Genomic DNA, 20,769 nt, shown 5'->3' on the forward strand with positions numbered 1-20,769 from the left:
GTCATTTTGTCCATGCCATATGGACAAAATGAATTTTGATACTTTTTTTTCAAAGTTTTAATTTATTTAAATTTATTTATTTTTTTAATACAAAAACTATTATAAAATATTCCTAATAATATAAAGAATGAATAAAAAATGCAAAGATTGTGTTATACACCACGGGTATTATTTTATTGACGAAAAAGCTTATGGTATGTCATATTGGACGTACTTCCCCTACCCCTGAGGGAGATGAAAACGAAACGAAATCATGGACCAGGAAAAACATTCAACTATGCCGGACGGACCATCTCGTTTAAAAAGAAAAATCTTTCCTGAATGAAATATTTGCTGCAATGGTAAACTCACTGCAAATGGGTCTTGGGTGTAGGGTAGAATAGAGTATTAAATGATTTAAAATTTATCTCTGGCATTTCTGACTTCCCCTTTTTTGACAAATATTTATTTAACATTCATTAATATCTGACGTAAGAAAAAAAAATAATAATTATTTTCAGCTAATTTCTAAGAATCTTAGCTTTTGAGTGTAATGCTAATGACCTTGATGATGGTGTGCTCTTAGCTCTTACCTCTACCTAGCCAAAACTCTTCTTCAACAACAACTGACTTTGGCTTCTTGAGTTGAGAGTTTTTCCCTCTTGTGTTTACTTTCTCGCTTTCTTTATTTGGTGAGGGGTGAAACTAGGGTTGCCAACCGTACTCTAAAAAAGAGTATTGTACTCTATTTCACGTATGGGTACTCTATAATCTATAACTCTGATAGAGTACGTCAAAATACTCTTTTTTACTTAAAGCTGAGTGTACCATCACATAAACATAAGTATCTTAACGTTTACAAATTGGTGGATAACTTTCATAATTCTAAAGATAGAATTGAATGAAAAAAAACGAGGCTTAAAATATTCGACCTTATAATTTCTACATTTGAACAATTGTAATTTAGAGAGTACAAAACACTATAATTTTTGTCGTTGTTTTAGTAAGACTTATTTGTTTTGTTTGTTTCTAAGTCAAACTTAAAATTTAATTTTTTTACTAAAATTTTAATTTTTTTTATTCAAATTTTGTTCTCTATTTTACTTTGTTTTGTTAAGACCTTAAAATATTCGGTTTTTTCTGGTAAAATATCAAGGTATTTAAAATTGAGTTAACCTTCTTATATATTTTTATTTCGATGAATTATATTGATAACTGCAAAACTTGTAGGTAAGCCATATTCTATCTGTTCTTGCCACTTCAACATTCACTGAGAGAGTATTTTCGGTCTTGAATATGAAATGGCGAGAAGAGAGGAATAGGGCTTCGTTGAAATTGATCAAAAATGAGCTCTTAATGTACACGAATTTTGAATTTGAACGTTTAGTCATACACATATTTTAAAAACATCAAAAAATTGTTATGTACTGTAAGAGGCAAAAAAAAAAATACATTTTCAAGACTTGAAATAAATGGTACTCTTCTTTTTTCAAATGTACTCTTTTTTTTCGTCTCTGAAATCAAATATACTCTATTCCTTCTTAAAAAAGTTGGCAACCCTAGGTGAAACTAAAACAAAAAAAAAAAAAAAACTTCAAAAAAATATTATTTGTTGTAGAATCCTTCCGTAAAACGTTGCGAGAATGGGTGCAATCATAAAATATTAAATTATGACCTTGATTCAGAAAAAAAAAAGAAAAGGAAATTAATATTCAAGTAGCATTTAGTCGTTTAAACTAGAATTTATATATAAGTGGTAGCCTAATTTGAAAACGGATGAGCGATGGAAAGTGTTTAATTGGGGTAGACTTAATGAGTAATAGGACACTGGGCCAAACAATTTACGGTCATAGGAATAGAATGCCTAATTTTTCGGCTTTTATTTTTGCCAAAGGGAGAAGGTCAAGGGAAGTTTAATTAATTGTTGGACTTGAAAATGTGGGTGAAAGGGTTGTATCTTACATTTGGACAGAGATCTAGTTTAAATTGGGGGAGATATTTAATTTCCTAAACATTTTGTAAGCGGTCAAGGGTAACTCTGAGAAAGGATTGTTTAAATTTACTATACGCTTGAATTTTTTTTTTAATTAATAAAAATGATATTTCTTAAATTGCAAATTGCTTTATAGGATCTATTGTGGTGAATAAGATTTATATTTTTGTAGATGAATTTTAACAACTGTAAGTTAAGAATTGTAATGTACTTGCTTCTGTAGGAGTATCCAATCGATGGCGATTGCATGTTTTTGTTTTTAAAAACTATATAAATTCATAACATCTAGGTAATGATTCGGATAATATGTCTAAGAACTTAAGTGTATATATAGCATCTATACACTGCAATAAGAACCTCAGAAAAAAATTTCCTTCGAAGCCCCTTGCTTAAAAAACACCCTTTAATCCAAAAATAATTGTAAACACCCTTTTGCCTTGAGTTCCAATGACAAATTGATAAAAAAACAAAAATGCTTTCATACAAAATTATTCTTTGAAATGTCATAAATCTTGCTTTCTATCTTTAACTTTGTTTCCAATAAAAAAAAGACACACTTTTAACCATAATATTCTTATAGACACTCTAGAATCTTGGTTCTAACATCAAATGTAAAATAATCCCCGATTTAAATAGAATATCATTAATATTAGGTACTTAGATTTTGCAATAAACTTAAATATTATCTTCATCAAGAAAAACACCCTGTCATATAAAAAAAATAGTAAGAGTAGGAGTACCATTTATGTTGTTGATGTTTCTTATTTCCCAAAAAAACATCCTTTAACCTAAAATATTTTTATGGACCACTTAGATTTGGTTATTGTGCTTAATTCAACATTTTTACCAATTTTCATTGGGGTATGATTTGTGTCACGTTTGTCTTTTCTTAAAAAAAAAAATCCTCTTCATTCAAAATCATTTTGTAGACTCTTATAATTCTTAATTTTTATCACCGAGTTAAAAAAATAACCAAAATTTATATTAACTGTTATGAAACCTTTTGCTCACATAACTAACATCCCCCCCCCCCCTCCCAAAAAAAAAATGTTAAGACCTTTATGGATTCTTTGACCCTGCTCCATCTAAAATTTCCATGCTGAATTTCATAGGTAAGTGGAACACGTTATTCACATCGGTTTGACTTATACGAAAGTGGGTCAAAAATATCACAGAATGGCAGGGCTTGAGAAGCCATGGAGGAATTTTTTTAACCTCATATTGGTCAACGGCGTATACAAGGGTTGGATCACGGGGTCATGACCCCCCCCCCCCCCAAGACCTCAAAACATAAACAAGAAATTAATATGTTATACTCAATTCCGTTATGTAAAATGATTTTCAAAATATTGAAGTTTTAGAGTATGAACGAAAATGATAAGTGAAACATATTTTTGCTATTCAAACAACCTGTTCTACCATATTTTGCGAATGCGAATTTTAGGATGATTTTGGTTCGTTCGATAATATTAGGCAATTATAGACACCAAGTTAAGTTCTGCTCTAGAGTTGTGTATACCTAGATTTAAAATCCGAACAAGTATATTAAAAGCTTTAAAAGAAAAATCATCATTAGAACAACTCTTTCCTATAAAATTAAACGTTCCTCAAGAGTTCCTCAAGAACTCATCGATTTTTATACATTACTCAAACTTTAATCGCGTTTTTTTGGCAAACTATAAATAGATAAGTAAATAGAGACATTTTACTATGAAGCAAATGGAAAAAAAAGGGGCAAGTAGTTTTTGGTATACCTTATGAGTGAATCAATCTCAGTTTTCGACCTTGTACCTATAAAGCAGAACTGAAGTTTTTGAGGTTTGTTAAATTTTTGGAAAAAATCTCAGTTTTTTCTACAGACAATGGAATCATCTGAGAATATTTGGCAAGGATTTGAATTTTATATTTTATAAACAATGACTTACATTGACAAATATAAAGCAAACAAAATTTTTACAAAAAAAAAAAACCGTGTGGTTTGGCCGCCATTTTCAAAAATGCGTTTTTATGATTTTCTCGGCTTACGTTTAATGTAGAAAAGATTGTTTTCTCTTGTTTTGTAGAAAAAATAATTCTCTATTTTTTTTGTTATGTTTCCGTATAAAAAGTTATTAACGAAAAAATATAAAATTTTCGGAGATCGTCTTGAATATCACATTTTTTCTCGATAAAGGCTCATCTGACCGAAAAAAATTCTTATCATAGTTTTTGTACAAATCTAAATTTACTACATATCAGTACATTAAGTTTTTTTGCATGGTCAAAACTGTGCAAAAAAATTTACCACTATTATTAAATAAAAAAAGATTTTATTTTTCATTGTAACTTTTAAAATTATATTGGGCTAGCGGAAAGCAACACATACTTAGTTGTTTTTAGGCAAATTATTCAATCGAAGCACAGTGACTTAAAGATAAACTCTAAACTAAAGCAAACGAATCATATATTCTTACAACTCTTAGGAAATGTTCGATTCAAAATGTTAAACGAAAAAATTTTAATATTTGTAATTCTACTATCACATTTTCAAGCCTAAACTATGAAAATTATTGTAAAAAAAATTTCGACATGACCACCCCCAAGAAGTAAACCTGTATATACGCCTCTGATATTGGTTAGACAATATATAGAGAAAATTATACAAAGTTTGGTCAAAAAAGGTTCATCAGTGAATCGGAGAGACAAAATTAATCTATGGATAAAATTTATTTTCTAGCTGTGATTTAGGGTTTGACTAAACAAGGACAAAACCGCACAGCAAATAAGTAAGTTTCTTGTATAACAAAGAATTTTATGATTTTTTTTTTTGAAAATTGCAGGAACCGTTTTATTTTATAATTTTTTATGTATACAAATTTTCAAATATTTTTAAAAAAGTATATAGGTATTATAACCACTTAAGGAACCACTTAAAGAAGACAACATTTAGATTAATTTACTGGGCATTTTGAACCTGAAACACAATATTTTATTTATGTTAGCAATAATCCATGAAAATTGTACTAAAATAAAATTGAAGAAAATTTCAAAAACTTTGTTTTTCTGTTTTGGTTTAAGGAGCACATACATAAATTTATGACAAAGCATGGTTCCATTAAAAGAAGCATTATTGAACTCAAAGGAATTTTTCTTTTTTTCGAAGAACATAAAGTGGCAACTTTTCAGTCCGGTCCAGAGGGTCTATTAAATTGGTTCTAGGAACTAGTTTGAAACCAAACCTTGAAAAAAAAAAATTAATGAAAGCGAAACCAAAAGGGCAATTAAAATACCTACCATTTCTATAACAAACTGGTAATTTCTAGGAAATTTTGAAAATATTTTATCTCACAAAGGCAAATAATAATCATAAATTTTGAGAGAAACTCTTAACAATTTAAAGTATCTTAAGCCAAGAAAAGAAAAAGAAACAAATCCCCTAGTCTAAAATACTCATTAAAAAAAACTAGCATTTTAACTTCCTTCCTTTTTTAAAATATGAAACCATTTTATGTCTCTCCCTCTCAAAAAAAAAAAGAGAGAGAAAAAAATTATAAAAATATAATAAAGTTTTAAATGAATTAACTTAAACTTTTATTTTTTTTTGTCTAACGATACATTACAAAAGCTATAAACTGAAAAAAAAAAACTTCTCTTCTCATAAATATAGCTCAATTCAAAAAGGAACAGACAAAATACAAAAAAAAAAATATTCTTATTATTCTTGATTCATTAAAAAACTCAAAAAAAAACCAACCCCACCCCATCACTATCATCATCCCAGGATGATGGCAGCAGGACTTTCAACGAGACAAATTAAAACGTTTTACTGGACTGGTTTGAAACTCAACTAACTCTGCAGTAAAACCAACAAACCATGACGAAGATCCCTATCCTGACAATGAATTCACTTTGCCCCCTTAGGTTATGCTCTCGTTGTAGCTGTGTGCTTGGCTTGGCCCTCTGTTTCTGGGTAAAACTCTCGAAAGGACTTACTGAAAATGCACTTGCATTTATAATCAGGCTGCGACTTTATGCCCCCAAGGTACCTATCCACACAAAATGATAGTACTGATGGTCTATATTATATATCTATAAGACTTTTTCTCTTTGCTATAGCTATCAGAATATTCCTCCCGCATATTGTTTGTTCGTATTTTGTTTTTTGCTACTTTTTTTTTTATTTTTTCTATTTCATCTAGTTTTTGTGCGGAAGCAGCCACACCGAAGAGAATGCTAGGCTGCCGATGCAGGAGATGGGACGCCTGGTATTGCCTTCCTGGTGCATGAGATAATGTGAAACACTAAATAAGAATTGAACTTGCTATGTAAACAATACACAACAATAAGAGCACTTAAAACAATTGGAGAGTAGGTTAAAGGAAGGCAGAAAGGATTGTTGATGGGAGTTTAAGGGCCCCCAATAGATTTTTGCAGCAGGCTCGTTTATGGAATTTAGGTAGGTATAAAATTTAAAAAGAGTATTGCAGTATTTTTGAGGGTATTAAGTGAAATGCAGGGATAAATGCAGTGGATGGTAGAGGATATCGAAATTATCAAACTTCCGGTCCTTCGAAAGCAAAAAAAAAAAAAAAAAAAAAATCGTTACATTTTTTGCAGCATTAAGGGTTTGCTTTTTACAAACAACAAAGAGTCTAGAAATAAAAGATGTTAATGAGGGCACATTGACCTTATGAACGTCTAATAAATTATATCTCTGCAAAAATGTAAAATAAAATACTGATCAATACAGAAAAAGTACCACAAGATTTTGTAAGGTAATTTCAAAAAATGGTGAAAAGAGGAAAATTAGGAACTGTCAGTTTTGGATTAAGCGTCAACAGTAGAAAACACTGCACTGATGATTATAGAAACTAAAATACCTCACACTTGACACACTTGACCTAGGCTGAACGATATTAATTATTTTGGACCAAAATTATTTTGGTCGAACTACGGCATACGTTTGTTAGCGTTTTGACTTTTGCTCTCTCTATTTTTTAATCAGAAGAAAATAATAGAGACATAAAGCGTCAATACGTTAACGTTCGTATACCGTAGTTCGACCCCTGATTTTTTAGTTTAATTTTCTTAAAAACGGCTCTAACGGTTTTGTTAAAATAAAAATGTTAGTTTTAAAACATACCTATCTTTTAAAGAAAAACAAAAAAATGTTTTTCTTCCAAACTAATGATTCTATTTCAATACAATTCTTCTACAGAACCATTTATATAATTTTAATATAGATCTAAATTAAAATTTTGAAAAAATAAATGTTTGGATTTAAAATAAAATATCTATACTAGGTATATGAAAATAATATGTTTTTGAAAAACCAAATTTATGAAAACATCATTGATTTTGATATTACAAAATGGCATACCAATTTTTTTATTTTTATTTTTTTTTTTTTTCAACAAAATATTTGTATTGCCCCAAAACGAGATGAGAATGTTTTTTAAATTGTAAAAAATTGTCTATTTTCTAAGCGCGACAATGTAAAAAGTTGAATTTTTTTTAATCGATAGATAAATTCATTGCGAGACTGACAATGGTATTGAAAAAAATTCTAAAAAATTTCAAAACCAAGTAATGAATAGTTTTCTAAAACTAAAACATGAGGTAGATCTTTGACAAAGTAATGATTATAGGTAGGGGAAATTTTTTTTTGACAATTTGAAAAACGTCAAAAAAGTAAGGGGTCTCATACGAATTTTTTTTTAAGTCTCTGCGTTTCGAAATATGAATTTTTGAAAAACACCTACATATTTTGGGGTATTTTTGGGTGAGTTTTTATTTTTTAAATTTTTTGTAGCGTTTAAAAAATCTCAAACTTATAGAACATGTAGTCTATCGTGCGCATGCATGCGCAAGAAATTAGTATTTTAAAATGATTTTTAAATAACGGGAAAAACAAGTTTTTTTGTCCCAAGTTTTTTGACCGTTTTTAACCGTTTTTTTATTTTTATTATTTTTTCTTCAACAGATAAATGAATTAAATTTATACTGTAGATATATAATAGACAGTACTATATCTGTGCAAAATTTCAGTGAAGTCATAATTTTGAGATAACGGTAAAATAAAGTTTAATTTTTCAAAACGTTATTCCTTTTGATCTAGAGCAGGTATTTAACTTTATTGATCATGCTGATATAGTATTATCTTTCATTTGGTATATCCCACATAACAATACATTTACTACAAGCTACACAATGTTAAATTAAAAAACTTCTGAAATAATTCAAAACACCTGTGGAGATCTATTGCCCATGAACAGCCACCAGTGCACTGCAGTGTGGGAAGTACCGTAATCTCAGTTTGGAATTTAGACATGTTTGGCTTTTAAAAAAATTCTTCCTTTTTTTGTAGGCATCGTTGAAATATCATTGAAACGTCATTTAAAACGTGAAATAATAAGCTTTCACATGATATTAAATTTGTTATAGATTGTCTTACAAAAAATTGATTTCATAGCGTGAGAGGATAAAAATACATGTTTTTTATGCTTTTTTTTGATGAAAACTGATTGGGTTCAAAAAATTCTAGCTCTTTTCGTAGATGTCACAAAGACATGGGTGATATAAATATTTTGAGCTGAAATAATAGGCTTTCAGATGGTATAAAATTTATTATAGGTTGTCATATTAAAAAAATCGATTTTTGGGTGATGGAAGTGGGAGAAAAAAAATGGTAATATTTTTTAAAATTTTTCTTGTGAATAATGATTGTTTGAAATAAAAAAACGCTTCAATTGACTCATTTCAAACTAAAGCACAACCTGTTTTCTTACGACATCACGTAAAATCATCGTCCGTAAACCGGCTTTATAGACAACCACTTTTTTTAAATTTAATTTTTCTTTCATAATAAAAATCCATTCTTTTCCAATGAAAGAAATTTTACATCATCGATTTATGTTTTTCTATTAGAAACGTTACTCATACGCCACAGTAACCACTAAATTCTTCAATTTATTGTGTTGTTGTTGCAGTTTTAAAGATATTGGTCAAATAAAAAAGACCTTGTGGAATATTGTGTCCTTTTTAAGGAATTTTTGTTAACCTACCATAAGTTTATTTGGATTGAATATAAAAATCTAAATTAAGTGAAACAATTAAAAAAATAATCGATTTGATCGTTCCGATTTGTGTATATTAATTTACTATCCTTTCCTATTAGATTTAATATTTTTGATGACAATTTGATGAAATATCCTTTAAGACCCGAATTCACTCTACACTTAAGATTAGGCCGTACACACATCATCAGCAAAAAAATAATACTTAATAAAAAAAAATAATCGGGGCTTATTTATTTCATTACTTTATCGTTTCTTATTGAATGAACTTATACTCTTAATACACCATTGCCATTCAAGATAAAATATCATTTTCTCTATATTTTTCCCAAGAAAAAAAGATTTACATTTACTCTGTCAATCCAAGTAAATATCAATTTGTATGTGAAGTAAAAAGAAAAAAAAAAATATATTCATATAATAAATGTCATCACTTAAGATTACATAAGACTTCACATGAATAAATACAAATTCGAATATTTCAACACTTAAAAACTCACTGAATCTTCTCATTGAAAAAAAGTAGAAGAAGAAAGTAAAAAAAAAAAAATAATAACATCATCCTGGGAGAGAATTCCTGGCAAATAATATACTTAAAGATATTTATAAGAAGGGCTTTCTCCACTCAACTCTCTAAGGTGCCCGTATCTTTAAAATAAATTCATAGCAAAGTTATCGTGCGTGAATATAAAATGCAAATTGTTACGAAAAATTTACCCCGCAGCGCGAACTGGCATCAAGCTTCAAGACTAGAGAGAGAGCAGAGGTATAGAACGTATAGGTATGTGGCGTATGGAGGATATGTGATTTTCGATTTCCATCTTCGGATTTTTCTCGTCATTAAACCCATTTCGCATACACAAGCCGTTTTCTATCATCATTTCAACTTTTACACCCTTGTGCTATGCATTATACTTTTCTTTTATTTTTTTTTCTAAAGAAAAAAATATAAATATAAAGAAAAGAAGTAAAATAAAGAAGTTAGTTAGAAGCAGAAAGGATGGGGAGGGTGAGCTGAGTGTTTCCGCAAATATATCAAAACCTATCCCACAAAGAGGAAGGAACCATGTCAACCGTCATGAATTGGAACAGTGTTGCCATGAAACATTTTAAAAAGTTGTTCATCAGAATTCTTAAGGATCAAGAAATAATTTTGTATGATCTTAAAACAATCATCAGGCATACAAAAAATTACTTTTAGTTTCAAATACAGTTTTAAATTGGAATATCGTCCCATTTAAGCATTAACCATGAGTGTGCAAATTAATTTTTTTTTTACTTTGCTTTTATTGGTAAATAATTCGCCAATCTCTGTTATTCAATTACTTAAAAATTTTCCAGAAGTTTAGACTGAACAATATAACAAATCTTTTCCATCGGTAAATGTTAAATTCAGCCACAATTTACTGCAGTTGCTTTCTTTGAAAATCACCGTTATTACCTATCCGAACAAAATATAACACTGGAGGTGAAATCTTATACTCGACCCCTTAAAAAAAAAAATTATGAATAAATAACCAAATGTTAAAACCAACAAAATATTTTTCATGCTTGAGGTTTTTGAAAATTAAAATTGCGGTGAAATACCCCCGTCCCAAAAAGTCGCACGTACTTACTCTTAGAATTCAAAATACTTTTAAGGTCGTTTTTATAAAAATTTTGTAAATGTTTTTGAAAATAAAAAAATTAAATACAACATAAAATTCATTCTTCAAATGAAAAAAAAAACAACTCTTTTAAAGAAATTGAGCTCCAAAAAAGTATGCAGTTTAACTTATTTTATAAAGATGCATTTAAAAAAAAAAAAAATTTCAAAATCGTTTGAGCCGATTTAAAAAAAAAACTACCTAATATTTTTAAAATAATTTTTATATGTTTTAAAATAAAGTTGGTACACGGAGAAAACAGACCACATAGAATTAAGCAGATCGCACCTTATATCACCTTTTTTTGAGGTGGTGAAATTTAATGTGTGCATCATATTATTTTAAAGTGACATTTTTTTCTCCGTGTATGCCATTTGGTAGCAATTATTATTAATGAGCACCTAAAACCAAGATTTCAAAGAAATTCCATGTCCAAAATTCGATTAAAAAAAAATCAAATTTTTTTTTAAACCAAAAAGTTATTTTTTTTTTTAATTTTATTTTTTATTTTTGATTTATATATAAACAATAGAAGTGCTTTTGTTTAAAAAAAAAATCGTTGAAATTAAGCCAATCGTTTGGGGGAATATAAAATTAAAAAAAAAATAATTTTATGGGAGGTACCCTTAATACCGATTTTTGAAAAAAACTTTTTTTCACTAATAGACCTTATCTTACAACTAATACTTGAATTTTTTGATCAAAATCGTAGGAGCAGTTTTTGAGCAAGTTAATTTCAAATTTTGTATATGACAGGTACCGTTATTTTTCGTCAAAAAAAAATCCAGAAACACCTTTGTACAACGTAATGTAATGTGAACGTAACGTAAACACGACGTTATTAACGTAACGTAAGCGTTACGTAAGAAAATGTTAATGTCAAAAAATTTGTGTATGTTAAGACCAATGCTACCTTCGTAGATTTTGAGAAAGAGGACAAAAATTAGAATTTTCGAAAAAAAAAGTCTGCAATCAAAATGTGCCAAACAAACAAAATACGCAAATTTTCTGTGCGAAAACTCATTCTCGAGATATACAGACCAAATAATACGCAAACTGAGATTTATACTCAGGATGAATCCCAATTCAATACTGCATCCAAACTTTACTGACGTCACAACCTTTTTTCAGATCCCCTGCATTGGACTCTTCATTGACTAAACTACTGTAGAATCGTCGTCATCGTGTAGACCTACAGGAAAAATAAAAAGGAAAGTAATTCCGTCAAGCTCAGCGATAAAAAATGCTCGAGAAAATTGGATTTATTTAATTCACCCAAGTCGGATTTTCCAAAAAGAGTCCAGAGATAAACGATTGTTTTGGGCTCACGGCATCTTATTTGAACCAAAACATGTGGAACAAGGTTATTTTTTCCAAGGTATCGAAATTTAAGCTGAATGTTTGAGATTGAAGGATTTTTGCGTAAAGAAAACCAAATGAAAGACTGAGCTTTGAATGCATCTTACGGATGTCCCTGAGGATACATCTCTTTACTCTTTAGATAAAGAAGAATATTTCAGAAAACCATTGTCTTTTCGTTTTGGCAAAACAAAAGGAATCAAACATTTTGTGGGAAGATGTAACAGTACTTTACTTTGTCATATCTGCGTAATGGTTCTTGAAAAAAAGATGAGTTAAACCGAATTCTTTCGAATAAAAACTCTTCGGTTCTAGAAAATAGCTTTCCTTAAAATCAATCACAATGGAAGCCATTTGGTATGCAAAATCTTTTCAGCAGTTTTTGAGAAACGAGTGCTTTACAATGAAATTTTATTTTTTGAGAAATATTCATTGAGAAATGTCAAGAGAGGCCATTTTGGATTTTTAAAAACCTATCCACAAATTTACTTATCATTGGTAACGCTGTGCTGTTTCCCAGTTTGACAGCCATACTTAAAAAAGGTAAAACAAGAAATTCAAAATACAGACATTAAATACAAAAAAAAATTCCCTGGGTGTCATACTGTTTTGTGTCGGCATTATATGGGATGGCACGGAGGGCGTCCTGTCTGTCACATCTCACATGAAACATTGGAAATAATTTTGCAAATAATACGAAGGAGTTACGAGAACACAAAACGTGTTGTGTGTTTTTCCTTTATTGTTTCATTCCGAGAAGTGAAGATGATCCTTGTTGGTGTTTTTTTTTTATCCCGCACAACACTAAAAGTACCAAGCAAAAAACATCAGCTATATGGTGGGCTCTTGGTTGTTCTAATATCGCCGCCAGCAGCATCTCCTCCGTTGTTGTCGTCATCATTGACTGCAATAAGGAACCTAACGAAGTATGAAATCAGTTCATAAACTTCCGTAATATGATCCTTGTTGTAGAAGAGTTTTATTTGTTTTTTTCGCCTTCTTTTATTTTTATTTTTTTGCCTTCACTTTTTTTTCTCTTGTTGAATAATCCTTTAAGGCAACTAATAGTCTTTCATAGTCTTCACATAATGTAATTCATTTTATTTTTCTAGCTTTAAGTGAAACAGCGAAGTATACGGTTGCTGTGGTAGTGGAAGCAGCAACAATGAACTGAAATCCTTTGCGACTAATGTTGTGCAGCTTTTGCGTTGTAATAACCTACAATACTTCGCTGTGAAGTTGTTTTGCTTATGTCGAGCTCGTTCCCACAATCGTATCTTTGGGGAAGGAGAAGCACACAAACAGGCGGCGCACTGGAACAAACATTGAAATAGGTAGATTATATTGCCAGTGTGGAACAGCTTATCCGTCCTGGTATCACATAATTATTTTTTTTTTGCTATTCGCAATCCCATATTTATTCAGTTCCATGACCATCCAGGCCCATACCCAAGTCATAAATTAGATGAATGAGATCTTTTGTATATATATGAATGGGTCAGATGTCGCGACTTGGTCGAATGTACATATAGGAGGCTCTTTGTGCCATATGTGTGGTTTTTACAGTGAGAAAATATTTACCGTTCAAATGTTTAATCTTTTTCATATTTGTTTTATAAGAAGAGAGAATATGATTTAAAATTTAACAAAGATAATTTTTGTAGCTCTTTTTCAAACTTGCTAACTAGGAAGAGATATGATGTAATAGACCTTTGAAACTTGGTCTTGAAAATGAATTTAAAAAATCATTTTCTGTGAAAGAGAGTTTGAAAACAGTAAAAGTGTGTGAATTCTTCTTTTTTTATAAATGTTTTTGAGTCAATCAATTCATATGGTTTGTGATGCTAAGAAGGGAATTAAAACGTAATAATAAAGATGTAAATTGATTTCTTTATTGATGGGAATAAAAAAGAATTTTCGATTTTCTGAAAAAATGGCGTTGCTAAGTTATGTTCCAAAAACCATAAAGTGCGTAGTTTCGTTATCATACATATCTGTGGGAAAGTCACTTCTGGTTATCAAAATAAGCCAGTAATGATGATACTTTACTCTTGATTAAACAAAAATGGAGTCGATGTATCGACCAAATGGTTCTTGTACACATGCACATGTAAAACAAAATGATAGTCTTATGTTGGTTGTGTTTAACAACTTAATAGATTCGGTGGACTTAAAATTATTTTATCAAAAAAAAAAACACTAAAAAAACTAAGAAAATATGCTTTGGATGACCTTCGCATAATGATTAAAGAAACATATACGAATTAAATCATTAATTGTTAATGTTTTGGGTCCTGATGATGAGGCAAAAAGGCCCTCGAAATATGTAGATTACATAAAAATAAAAAAATGCGTTTTGAATGGACTTTAAGAAGAAAAACAAAAAGATAAAATAAGAATTATAAGTACTTAATCCAGCAATACAAATAAACGAAATATAAAATTACATACTTATTACTGTATTAGAAATAATATGAGTTTTGTGAGATTTTCAATAGAGGGTTCCCATGAACCCAATCTCTCCTGTTTTCAGAAAAAATACCATACAATTGTAGTGATCTTTAAAACATAAGAAATAAATAGAAAATTTAATTTTAGTCACTGAAGAAAATGAAGAAATGAAAAAAGTTATGATTGTTTGAATATATGTTCTAGGGCTTAATGGAACTTGTGAAGTAAAGTAAGGTAAAGGAAAATTTTAGCTTTATGTTGCTTGTGCTACTACTTCATAACTCTAAAGAAGGTAAAGACAAAATTTTGTGATCCCTCAAACATTTACTCGAATGATTGTTGATCCGTAAAAATTAAGAATGACAGCTTATAAAAAGGTATTTTGTTAGGCTCAGTAATTGCCGAACAAATTATGTTGGTATTTATCGTGAAATAAAAAATCACAGCAAAAACATTACTGTTAAAAAAGAGCCAAGTTCTCCATGTTGAAATTATGCTGGCACAAAAAGTACTGAGATGTAAAAGTGTACCAAGTTCTAAAGTTTGGGTTCAAATTCTTACCAATAAAATTTTGTTCTCTTTACAATTTTTCTTTTAATTACCGATTTTTAAAGTTTTTTTTTTTTCCTTTGTATAAGTTACCATATCTACCATTCTACCAAATTTCAAGATTCTACGATAATCAGAAGTGCTCTATAATATTTAATGAACATTCAACGAAAATTGATGGGCGGTTACCACGCCCCCTGGCTGAAATTCCTAGATTTTAAATTTTTTCCTTTGTATAAACTACCAGCTCTACTATTCTACCAAATTTCAAGATTCTACGACAATCAGAAGTGCTCTATAATAATTGATGAAAATTCAGCGGAAATGGGCAGTTTCCACGCGCCCTGGCTGAAATTGTCAAATTTTAAATTTTTTCCTTTGTATAAACTACCAACTCTACCATTCTACCAAATTTCAAGATTCTACGACAATCAGAAGTGCTCTATAATATTTGATGAAAATTCAGCGGAAATGGGCGGATGCCACGCCCCCTGAATTGAAAATCTCAAATTTTCGATTTTTTCCTTTGTATACACCACAAGTCCTATCACCGTGTAAAATTTCAAGTTTCTACGATATCGGGAAGTTCTCCATAATTTTGAAGATCTGTCAGTGAGTCAGTGAGTCAGTTACGGTTTTTGCGATTTTTGAAGCCCTATATCTCAGAAACTACTCATCGTAGGAGGCTGAAATTTTGTGAGGTGTTTGGTTTTGACCAGCTCAACAAATGCAGCGAGTTTGAAATTTCTAGCATTTTTGGTGTGGAAGTTAGAGGGGGGTTGAAAATGGCCTGAGTTGTTTCCTGTAAATAAGGGTGTAGTTCCAAAGTTGCTAGAGAACTTGGCTGGGCACTACCGTGCCCCTTGATATTTTTTTTTAAATTGTTTTTTTTTTTTTTTTTTTTGTCAGACGAAATCTGCCAAATGAGCTTCAAAATGAGATACATATTATTTTCCATAAACGTTTTCAAATTGAGATAGTAATCTGATTTATTAGGGATTTCTCAAGTGGTGTCGTATCGAAGTGTTATTCGATTATATTTTTGAAATTTTTTTTTGCGTTTTATCTTTCTTCATTTCCCTAAAATAAGCTTAGTGGGACTAATAGTTTCCAAGATATAATTTTTGAAATGAAGTCATTTTGCATGATTTTGTTCCAATTTTTGTACATATTGTTTCGATATTGACTCTTATGAAAACTGCAATTTTTCGATTCAATTTTTACTTGCAATATAGGTACCATAGGATTTGGATTCGGATCGAATTAGAGATAAACATTTTACATGACATTACGATGATTGATAATGCCAAAAAAGTGGGGTTTTTCTAACTTGGCAGTTAACATTTTTAGGTGATTCTCTAGAAACAAATTAAAATTTTTTTAGGACCAAAACTACCTTATCATATAACGGAAATAGAAAATTTTAATCTTTTTCAAAAATGGATCTAACGATTTTTATTATATCTTTACTTTTGGAAGTAAAAAAAAATATTTTTTGTACCGTTTTAACAGTACCTGCCATAGAACGGTTTTTTTTTTAATTAATGAATTTCTCGTAAACGAAGCAGATTTCTACCATAATTTTTATACAGAAAAGTTACAACAATCACTATGTAAAAAAAATAAAATTTTTCAAAAAACACATTTTTGGATTTTTTAAAAATATAAAATTTCAAAATCTTTTTTTGAAAAATCAATTTTTTGCAAAAGGGTTGGTGAATTTTATCGAAATTTCGTTTTTATGTGTTGTTATATACCTATTGAAAATATTATTTTTTTTAAAAACGGCTTTAACGATTTCAAAATTTTTTCTAAAAATTGTTTTTTTTTTTTTATGTAAGAAATCAAATAGCATACTTGGTTTTGTGAAAAAGATCATTTAAAACGTTGTTTAATGAATTATAAAAACAGATTTTATTTTCTTTACACTTTTTATGAAATTCCTTAAAAATATAAAATTTTAATTTTTCCATAATTTTGTTTAGTAAAAAGCTTTACAGTTACTTTTACCATAAGAGCAAATATGTGCGACCCCAGTCGTGTATTTTATTTTTTCGGGAGAGATACCTACACCATTTTGAAGTAGATAAATCGTTTAAATTGCTGAATTTTCAGTATTCAAATGTAAGATTTCGAAAATTGATATGTTAAAATATTTGAGACCAAATGGTAGCGTTCATTCCTACTCCTTTTAAAAACTTTTTCTTCATTTACTCAGAAAAATATTTAAGTAAGTTATTTTAAATGAGTACTTACAAAAAAATAAGCTTACATTATAATAAATATAAATTTCTAAAAAATATGCAAATAAGTCAAAAATAAAATAACTTAAAAATTCTTGGAAAAGTATTAGTCCTCTTCCTGAATAAAACTTACTCACGTAACATCGTTACTTTATTTAAAACATCTTCAGTCGCCGTTAAAAATGTTTACATATGTCAAATGTTTTCTTCAACAACACCATCTGAATGGCGTCCCGTTACATGGTTATGAGGAAATATAAATTTATCCAATGGACCATTAAATTTACTTTTAAATATTTTGAAGATATTTAAACTAAGCCATCTATCTTTGGCTCGCATAAAATCATACTTAAAAAGTTATCTAACTTTGAAAGGCATTCAAAAAATATATACTACCTGCATCCACATCCGTTTGCTTTACATCCATTTTCAGTTCTTTATTTTTTTCTTTTTTGATTTTAAGGAAGTACAAGTAGAAAAATACTCAATATACATATTTCAAGGATGTAGAAATGGTATTTATTCACATTCTGTGGTTGTAAAATTTTCGCCTTTTCAATGTAAACTCAAGTTGTCCATGTCCATTCATGTATCTTTAAGTTCTCTCGACGAATGTAATTTGCCATAAAATTGATCCAGTAAAAAATTCAATTTTATTTCCCTACTGGTCGCCGTATTTGGTCTTATTTCTCCTTGCTCTCTACTCTGATGGCTGTGTTTCTGGATTCAATCGTCGTTGTATTACGAGAGAGAGTATATACGTTACGTTTTACGTATATCCAAAGGTAGATTTCAATAGTATATATCGGTTGTGGGTGGCACGTCAATGTGGAAGAGAGAAGGGAACCCAGGTAGAGTTCAATGGAGCAGATAAACCTTTCAATTTGCAATTGATGCCTTTAGTATGCAGGTGAGCAGATGTTGGATTGGAGTGATCTCCCACCTGGGAGTACAAAAATGGTGTGTTATCTGGTATCTGATGGTAGTAAGATATATCCTCGCATGTATACAGGAGCAAATACAACATGTTGAACGTAGTAGGTATATATTCCAGAAACTGGTGGCAAGGGGAATCAACTTCAAGAGTAGGTACCAGCTATTGAAAATTTATATACTACCTACTTTTGTAGCAAAGTTCTTGGATTTTGTTTATGATGATGTGAAAAATATGTATCGACTGTGTACTTTTTAATAATTTCAATGTAAATTTCACATCGAAGAAGCGAATCATTTTTCAAAAGAGTTATTGATGCTTGATAAGCTTTGCAATTGAGTTTGCTTTTTTTTTTCTTTCTTTCAATTTTTACATTTTTTTCATCTTTTCATGAAATTGATTGCGGCGTAGAGGCTTGGATTTGTGGTGCGGCAAGTGATTTATTTATTTTTTTTTTATTTTGAAAGAGATAAAAAGCAGATTGGAGAGATGCGATGTGAATTCATGAATATAATCGAATAATATCTGCTTGATTAAATGAAATGAATGAACATGAGAAGGTATCAAAGTTACAAGTTCATTGCCAAAAATCAGGGCTCAGTTACTCGTTGCAGTTTCAATATAATTTTCGTTCCCTTTTTTTTTTTATAGAAATAAATATTTTTCTTAAATTAATTTTTTAATGAATGTTTTAGAGGTAAAAATTGTTCCTGGGGGAATTCACATTTTAAATATCAAGAATTTTCTATAAATACAAAAATTTTGTATAAACTAAGAACTTCAATTCAATTGTAATAGTTTTTGTAGTCTTACAGATGAAAATACATGTAATATATTATAAAATGGATCTCAAATTTAATTTTTTTAATTATTTTAGAAATCAAGTGAAACAAAAGTTTTTAATGGAAATATGGGCCAGAATTCCGTTCTTTAAAAAAAATATTAGTTTAGTTTTTTAGTTTAAGTTTATTTATTTCTTAAAATTCAGAAGCTAGCATATTTCAGTAAACTTTACAAAAATAAGAATAAGACAATGGTATTTTCATAAATAATAAAAATATAGTTATTGTCACAATTAGACAAATAGGTAATAGTTACATTGAATTAATTATAACAAAAATAATAAATATACAAAAATAAAAATTTATAAATCATAAATAAGAGATCATCAACGATAACATAATTGAATTTTGAAGAATAGTAAAAATATGAGAATGTACAAACATACCTAATTAATTTATAAACATTTTCGCATTAGAAAAAAACTGGCCAAATATAAATTTTCAACTTTTTAAAATTTGAAAGAAAGATTTATATCTAATTTTATGGATTTGGGTCCAGCCAGCTCAAAAATCATATTGGTTTTTTTCTAGCAGCTCTAATTGTTGAAATATTTAATTTTTCATATTTGGGGAATATTCATACTACTTTTTCAGTTTTCCTTTTTTTTGAGCGTTTATTAGAATTTTCCAGAAAAAAATATATTAAACTTAATGTATTTAAGGTCAGTAAACCTAAAAATCACATTCATATATTTCTAGTAGCTCTATATTTTTGAAATATTTAAGTTTTCCACATTTTGGGGGTAACTTCGTTCTAATTTTAAAGTTATGCTTATTTTAATTGTTTGTTTACATTTTCCAGAAAATTTTTTTGTCGAACCTAATGCATTTGGGTTCTAGGAGCTCTAGTTTTTTAGATATTTTAATTTTTCACATTTTGGGGGTGATTTCATAATTTTTTTTAGATTTTATTTTTACAAGCGTGTTTAAAGTTTTGTTGGAAAAATTTGTTTTGAATGTAATGTATTTCGGTTCAGTAAGTAAAATAAAAAACCAAAAAATTTTTTTCTAAATAAAAAAAAAATTAACAAAAAAAAAAAAATATGAATTTCTATGCCTTTTCATGTATGAATAATTTAAAAACTAATGTTATTTTTGGAATCAGCACATAAATTTAGTAAGAAATTTATAAAATATTTTTAAGGGATCGGGTCAAAATTCTGGCTTCAAAATTCTGCTTTTCAAAATTCTGCTTTTTTAAAGAAAATTCTGTTTTTCAAAATTCTGCTTTTTTTCTATTCTGCTGTTCAAAATTCTGCTTTTTAAAATTCTGCTTTTCAAAATTCTGCCCGCATTATTCTTGAACAAAAAAATTCTGCCAATTCTGTTTTTTTTTATAGCATATGCGCTGACTAAAGAAAAATACACCTCATTAATGTAATTCAACATTGGCACTTTCCTAAATTTTTTTGTTTAAGTGTCGCAAATATTTTTTAAAATGCATAGACTGACTTTCTTTCAAATAAAATCTGTAACTTATTGGAACCGATGTTGTTTGATACAAGATATTCCTTTTCTTATTCAAATTTTTGAATATTCATCTTTATTTGATAAATTAAAAAATTTTGAATTATTTTCGGAAATGTTTAGTATTCAAAACCTTTTCTTAATATTTTCAAATTTATTCATTTATAAAACAAAAATTAATATACATTCAAAGAATGCAAATTATGTAGGTAAGTAATCAAATAAACAGATAATTTTTCAAGAGGATGATT

The 20,769-nt window shown here is 29.0% G+C and overlaps 1 protein-coding gene across 1 annotated transcript in view; it reads right to left on the reverse strand.

Annotated features, from left to right (window-relative positions):
* The window catches only part of LOC129907400 (ras-GEF domain-containing family member 1B), a 281,991-nt gene that overhangs the window by 39,253 nt on the left and 221,969 nt on the right, over positions 1-20,769 (reverse strand). The window lies entirely within an intron of this gene.

Source organism: Episyrphus balteatus, chromosome 1 (assembly GCF_945859705.1).
Source record: "Episyrphus balteatus chromosome 1, idEpiBalt1.1, whole genome shotgun sequence".
NCBI lineage: Eukaryota > Metazoa > Arthropoda > Insecta > Diptera > Syrphidae > Episyrphus > Episyrphus balteatus.